At 45.8% G+C, this 7,751-nt stretch overlaps 1 protein-coding gene across 1 annotated transcript in view; it reads right to left on the reverse strand.

The window, feature by feature from the left end:
* Window positions 1–4,256, reverse strand: part of ARPP21 (cAMP regulated phosphoprotein 21) — a 422,740-nt gene extending 418,484 nt beyond the window's left edge. Inside the window, exon 1 of the mRNA XM_065665400.1 lies at window positions 4,134–4,256. The gene's annotated coding sequence lies outside the window, so the exon portion shown is untranslated. The remainder of the gene's footprint in view (window positions 1–4,133) is intronic.
* Between the last annotated feature and the right edge of the window lie 3,495 nt (window positions 4,257–7,751).

Below are 7,751 nucleotides of genomic sequence, written 5' to 3' on the forward strand. Positions count from 1 at the left end.
GCTTTCCTCCTCCCCTGTTCTCCAAAAGGGTACCTTCATATATTGCCGGATTTATCTTGTGTGAAATTGCCGCTGTAGCTCTGTCAGACTACATGGGAGAGAAGAAAGCTTGACAGTTGCTGAAACAAAGCTATGCTGTCCCACCATGCCCAAGATAAAACCAGAAAGGTATCTTTGCACAGGGTTTCCTAAAACAAAGTGCTGGGTAACATATGTGCAGCACAGTACAGTGCATTGCAGAGCACAGAAATCCTGCAGATGCAAAGACTGGCTGTTTGCACATCTGGAAACGTACCACATAAGTTCGTGACACTCAGATTCTATTATCTGCCACATCCAACTGGAAGAAGATAGAATACCCAGAGACACAATGACCCTAAATATAAAGGTTATAGATCGCAGTATTTTTCTGACAGCTAGTCTTTCTTTTTATGGGATAAATTCGCTATGAAAAAACCATACCACAGCAGAACTCCATAGAGAATTCAATGTAGAGTAGAAGGACGTTATAGATTAATAGTTTATTAATACTAGCAGTATACTTTAGGGTTTTCTTTCTTCTATATAGCATTCTAAAAAGCTGTTTCTCAAACCAATTTTGTTGTTAAAATAGCACAGATATTGCACAAGCAACATATACTTTAAATTCTTACTTAACATTTAATTTCTGCTTAACTGTACAAAAATGCTCAACATTGGAGAAGAGAAGGCTGCGTGGAGACCTCACAGCAGCCTTCCAGTGCCTGAAGGGGGCCTATAGGGATGCTGGGGAGGGACTCTTCATCAGGGACTGTAGTGACAAGAGAAGGGGTAACGGGTTCAAACTGAAACAGGGGAAGTTTAGATTGGATCTAAGGAGGAAATTCTTTCCTGTGAGGGTGGTGAGGCACTGGAATGGGTTGCCCAGGGAGGTTTTGAGTGCTCCATCCCTGGCAGTGTTCAAGGCCAGGTTGGACGAAGCCCTGGTTGACATGATTTAGTATGAGATGTCCCTGCCCATGGCAGGGAGGTTGGAACTCGATGGTCTTAAGGTCCTTTCCAACCCTAACTGTTCTAGGATTCTAGGATTCTAATTAGGTTACGATTACAAACTACACCTTATCTGAAGTGGCTTCAGGACAGGCTATTCCCTTGTTCCACAAAATACTATTTTATATCTACATAGAAAATTGCTATGACCAAAGGGCCAAACGCCAAGAGCTGGTCAATTCTCACACCCAAATGTCTTGTAGAAAAACCATGTTTTTGTGATAATTAGTTCGGTTTTGTCCATCTGTCTCTGGAACTGCTTCCTAACAGCTGTGAAACTTTTTCTTCTTCCAAATGAAAGCTGAGTTCCCAAGGACAAGGATGAAACACTGAAGCCAGGTGTAAAAAGCAAAATTTGGACTTTTCCGTTTGTTACAGGGATGAAAACAGGACACAGGCTTGCCCATCAGCATGAACTGTCTCTATTAACTTCGGAAGAGGTGGATTCCGGTTTTCCATCCTCTCATTTTCCAACCTGAGATTTCAGTAGCTGATAATTCCGACTGAATACTGAACTACCTTCAACAAAAACCTTCATTTCAGGTCCTGATGCAATTTTACCTGCCCTCCTTTGCTCTTGCACAGAAAGAGTTCGAGCGCAGTTGGAGGATATCATGTTTTCAACAGAAAACCCTCAACTTTTTAAGAAAATGTCCTTCTGCTTCCCTGAAAGACAGAAGCTTTTTTGGTGCTGTTTTCGTCAGTACTGGAAAGACGACAAACCTACATGAGAACGGAAAAGGTCATTTGCTGGGCCACAGAACAAAGTTACCAACTCGTTGATGAGCTGTTGAGGGATCACTTCCAGTGTTCCTCAAGAAATCCCAGAGACATCAGATGGACATTCAGAGATTGACTTCAAGAGATCAGCTTTAAAAAAACGTTTGCAAAAAATCAGCAAATTTGGGGTGGGGGAAATACGGAAAACAGGCTGCTTTGGGGTTTGTTTCGGGTTGGGGTTGCTTGTTTCGGAGGGAAGGTTCTTTTATTCCTCCTTAAGTACACATCAGCAGCAGTTGTTGAAGTTTCTATCAAGACAAACAACAGAAGCCCAAGACAACTTAAGTCAAAATTACCAGCCTTTATACTACAAAAGAACACCCAATGGACCCTGGGGCTTTGAAAGCCTTCAACAGCCACACAAAGGTACTTAACTACTGACACAAAACAAAACCCACCGTTAGCTCAACGACTCGCTGGAACTGTTGAGCTTTTACAAGAACCTGGCAATCTTCTCACCAAAAATGAAGCTGTTCATCTTCCCACAATCCCCTACAAACAAACGTGAAACAACAAAAAGAGAATATAGCACAAACAAGCGATGATGGGAAGGAATTTACATACGCTTTTGTTGCTAGTCTCATTTTATTTTAGGGAGAAGTTGCTATAAAGGAAACTCCAGTGGATTATGTTTTGTTTCTAGGCTATTTGTTGCAAATTAGCTTATTCAATAAGAGACTATCACTCACAGATTAAAAAATAATGCTCAAATGGAATTTAAGTATGAAGATGTACCTTACCAGTTCTTTAAGGAGACACATGAACAATGACATTTACTGTGAAATATTCCTCTTTTAAAGAGCAGAAATCGAAGGAGAATAATAAATTAAAAATTAAATCTCATTTTTAGCCTGTGGAAGCAGGCAATCATAGAAACCCAAAAATCCCAGACTGGTTTGGCTTGGAAGGGACCTTAAAGCTCATTCAGTTCCAAGCCCCTGCCATGGGCAGGGACCCCTTCCACTAGAGCAGCTTGCTCCAAGCCCCCGTGTCCAGCCTGGCCTTGAACACTGCCAGGGATGGGGCAGCCACAGTTTCTCTGGGCACGCTGTGTCCAGATAGAAGAACTTCCTTACATCTAACTTAAATCTCCCCCATTTAAGCTTGAAAACTTCAACGTGGTTGCACCCATTCCCATACACGCAGTAAATCACAGTCATCCACACTCCACACAGACACACAGCTGTGCAGGATAGCACAGCCCGAGACAGCCTGGGCACCTCCACCGACACGAACAAAGGCTAGTCTGCTTTCCAAGAGAGCAAGAAGCTGCACGCCTGCGGTCAGGATAGCATGAAACTCAAATTCCTAATGAGTAAAAGGCATGCTGCTGTGATTGCTTGTCAGGCAAAGGTAAACTTGCAGGTTTTGGCTGGTCATGCAAAAAGCAGATTGGTCCCAGGTCAGGAGCAAACAAGATCAAAACCCCAACAGGACACATTTTCCAACTGGTCTGTAGTCCGCCGCATAAAACTGCAATTTGTCAAACGTTAACATGCCACAAAACCCCTTTCTTTTGAAAGGACACAGGCAGAGATGGAGACCTGGTTTGTCAATGTTCATTTTCTGACCCCTCAGCGAGAAGGGCCTGGATGAGAGGACCTGCAGGTTTCAGAGCTCCCAGCCCGCAGCGTTACAGTTTTCTTAGCCAACATGGAAATAACCAACAGATCCATTCAGAGCTATAGGTGCTTACTGAGAAGTTTCTACATCCCTATTCAGGAACCTCCTTAGCAGCTGTCTCTTCTTTCTCATAGACTGTACCGGAATCAGCGGTATTCCCAATTAAAGAGAAAACTATGCTCTGAATTTCCAGCAACAAGGAGCAGTCACTGAGCGGCTCGAGCTCACCGTTTTCCAAGCACCGTTTGCTTCTGCTTGGATTGCAACAACACGGAGAGCAAACAAAAGAGCATCAAAGACAGAGTCCACACTGCGGAAAAGCTTGAAATAGCAGCAAAGATCTCAGAGGCAAGAAGCAATAGTCAAGCAATGGAAAGCCACAAGGAGGTAACTTGGAACACGTCTACGAATGAGGTTTTTTTGTCTATCAGCACAAACATCTTCTGCTTTTCCGCCTCAGAAACATAAGTCCAGGCTGCGCCAGGATGAGCCTGGATCAGAGCAGCTCACACCAGCCATGGCAAAATGAAGGACCACAGGAGAGGGAAAAGAGCACGGCTTGGATGACACTGCCTGGCAGCTGCAGCCTCGGCTCACCTTTACATCCGAAGTTCATTCAGTTGCTACCACCCAGAGGGAAACACTGGGAAACCAAGCCCCTTCCCCTCTCCCCAGGCCCACAACACGAGCAGCCTACTCACAAAGTTTTGCGGGGATCCGCAGCAGCTCAGGCACCGTTTAGGCAGCAGATCCCAAAGGAGATCCATAGAATGCCGAGGTATGTCCTGGTTGAGGCTGCTGAGAGCAGATAAAAGAGCCCCTGCTCCTGCAGACCCGCCTGGAGCCCAGGTGCCACCTATTAGAAGCTTAAATTAGGGCAATTAACTTGACCTGTAACGAGCAGGGCGTGTTCGCACCAGCCCCAGCCTGACCTGACCGTTAGGAATAGATGGGACACAGATGGGTCAGTTTAACCCTTCTATAGCCTCGTCAGTCCCGGGCACGCCTCCCACGAGGGCAAAAGGGTCAAAGCAGCTGTGAACATGGGGCTCAGGGAGGTCGTGGGCACGTATCAGCCGCTAAAATGAAGTTAGAGATGACTACAGCACAGCAGCTCAGGGTCAGCGCTCGGTGCAGGAACACACGGGTTGAGCCAAGCCCACCGTAAGGTCCCGAGGAGGAAGGCTGTCTTTGCAGCACTTGTGAGCAGAAGCATGCTCTGCAACCCAAACGTCTTCATTCCTATTGCCCAGCACCAGAGGAAGGGGTGGAACAAAAGAGGAGAGAGAACACTGGGCTTTCATTTCAATTCTGAAAGCAAAGAGCCACAGTGACTCACACAAATCCTTTTCCCTTCGAGTGAATACTGTAAAGAACAAGCAGCAGTTTAGGAGCTAGAGCCACGGGTCTGCTGATGAAATATAAAATCCATTACTAAGCATAATGATGCCATGATAATGCATGATGATGCCTGATGGAGCCATAATGATGCCATGATAATATATCATGAAGTCATGATGGTGCATGATGAAACCACGACATAGCCATGATTTCATCATGCTGAGCAAAGCTGTTGCCAGTGCCCTGAACCTCCACCAGCCCTTTTCTGTGCTGATCAGTTCGCAGAAAGAGAGAGCTGGGGACCTGCACTGCAGCACTGGGGGAAACGCTTGGTAGCATTTGCAGCAGGCAAAGGGTTAAACACAGAGGGAAGGTGCGCAGAAAAGGAAGTGCTGTGTTCCATGGGGCTGACCCGCTCCCTAAAACCCTTCAAGCCTGTTCTGCAGCCAAATACCAAAGGGTCACCTTCCTTTTCCTTTTGTTTTGTTGGAGATGACAATTGACAGACACTTAAAGTGACATCTTCAAAGCTCGATTTAATTTTCTGTGTCTGAACAGTTTGGTGACTTTTTAATTGCTGCATCCAACAGAGGTGGGAAGATAGGTGAAAACTGCTAAGCTTTACCAGACAGTGAAGCCTCTTCAGTTCCTATTGTTTTACTATCTATTTCCACAGTGGAAGACCATAATTTGTGGCGCTCCATCCTGCCGTGTGCGGGATAATTTCCTTTAATAGAGCTCTTTTAAGAGAACAACCTCATCGTGCATTTCACAATGCTGTTTCGTGAGGTACCCGTGGAAGGCTGGAAACCTGAAACCCAGCCACAGCCAGGGCCTAATCCTGCCCCATAGAACGCTTCTAACAAACCCCTCAGACTCCACTGGAAATTGCTTAAATCAGGAAGCACCTGACTGCTGATGCCTTGAATGCTCTGTTACAGAATACAGGCAGCCATTTGATTTTGCAGGTGGCAATGAAAATTGGTCTGGATGGACATTCATAACGTTACGAGCAGGAGGAAAAGGAATAGAGAAGTTGATGTCTGTTAGGTTTGCAACACAACTGTTGTCTTTCACAAAGCAGAACGTCAGCTTAGGTGCCTGAAAAAGGATGCAGAGGTCAAGGTTCCCCGAAGCACAGGAATGATGTGGGAGCACGAGCCCCACAATTCATCTTCGGTCTTACGTGCACGAGGACTGTCCACCAGGTAGACATGTCGAACTAGCTGCAAACTAGATACCCAGACATGCTGCGGGGACCACATTTATGGCAGCCATTTCAGTGGCCACTTTTTCCACAGGTGGTGACCACAGGCACTTCCTTCTGACTTGAGTTTTCCTCTTTGACAGCAGGAGAAACAGGGCTCCTTTTCTTTCCTTTTTGTTCCACCCAAGAGATGGATGTTACCTCCAAGCAAGCAGGGTTCAGCTACGTGCAGGGAATTCTGTGCAGATCTCAGCGTTCCAAACTGGCTTTTCACAGCCTCTAGGAATGGGGAAGCGGTGTTCTTCCCTTTCAAATGCATGAAACATCTAGCTTTTTAACCGGGATATTTAAAACTACATACACATGCAAGTTTCTTAGCAAATATACCTCGCTCTAGCCTAGAAAAATTATCTGGCGCCAGGCTTAGTATAGGATTTATGGTTGTAAAACAAGACTTAGGTGGAGAATATTCCATCAAAGCTGCAGCTCTGGATAAACAAAGGTCCCTGTTCAGCTCTCCCGTGGTTACCTGCACTATAGCATGAAATGTCAAGCTTGCATTTTATACAAACTAATCATGAGAGAAAATACTTTATGCTTTGAGGGAGCAGAACACCAGAATTCCCAGGCAAATACGCTAACTATTAGGACACAGAGTACCTCCTCCCTTGGTTTTGTTTGGTCTCACAGCTCTCTTCTTTCCCCCAGAACCAACTAACCATCCAAAACCAAAACCCGGAGTGTCATTCCCAACAGCACAGGTAGCTTTCAGCTTTCTCAGATACGGAAGAAAACCTAAAGAGCATCTTTCATACCCTGACAAAACAACTGAAGAAAGGCAGAGTTACTTCCTTATGTGCATTTTCCTACTGTCTTCCTCTCAAGCAGCTCGTCATCCAGCAGACGGGTTCTGTACAGGGAGGCTGAGCTGCCGCAATGCCAGCTCCATTCTGACACACTTCAAAATGAGTCTTTACACGCCTCACTCATAGCTGTGCCACCCTCTGTGCCTGCAGCCTACAAGGCAGGCTCCTCCATAAACGGCAACTGCCCTTAACATCCTTATTTCCCTCTGCTTTCTATAACCTTGCAATTCCAGTCTCCCCTCGGAGCATGAAAAAAAGGATTCGCATTCCTGTATGTCTCTTTCAAAGGTTAACTATAAGGTAAAGCAGTTCCAGGCACTGCAGGGGGGGAAACAACAAGAACAAATGAAAATAAGAGGTGGGAATAAGAGGAAATCCCTTAATCTAGTTTAGCTTGCTTTGTCTTTTCTCCTGCTGCCCATGAATAAAACCATCACCTCGGGGGGGGGGGGAAGAAAATGATAGTTCAATAATCCCAGTTTATTCCTGGGACAGAGAATGAGTCCCTAAACTATCTCTTGTCAACTGGGTGCCATTAGAGCACCGCCAGCCACTCTGTGACTCGTTTAAGGAAGCGCAGGTGCAGCAGCCATCAGTCAGCAGGCATTGAATGAAACGGGCTCACGGTGCTAGGAAGACCCTGCAGACAAAGCGTGCATCATTTCAGGCAGCAAGGTGGAAAGAAACAGACTGCATAAAGCTGACAGTCATCTACCTCGCAGCCGGCCAGGTCTGAACTTTAGGAGGACTGTGCTCTCCCCCTCCTGTCACCTTTATTTCAAGAGCCTCAATGTTTCCCTGCACTACAGTTATGCTATAGAGACCAGGCTCTGGTCATTTGGCTTAATCCCTGAGCATGAGGCTTGGGGATTTGGTGTGCATATTCATGGCAACCCTTAAAAGCT

This window comes from Lathamus discolor, chromosome 2, assembly GCF_037157495.1.
Source record: "Lathamus discolor isolate bLatDis1 chromosome 2, bLatDis1.hap1, whole genome shotgun sequence".
NCBI lineage: Eukaryota > Metazoa > Chordata > Aves > Psittaciformes > Psittacidae > Lathamus > Lathamus discolor.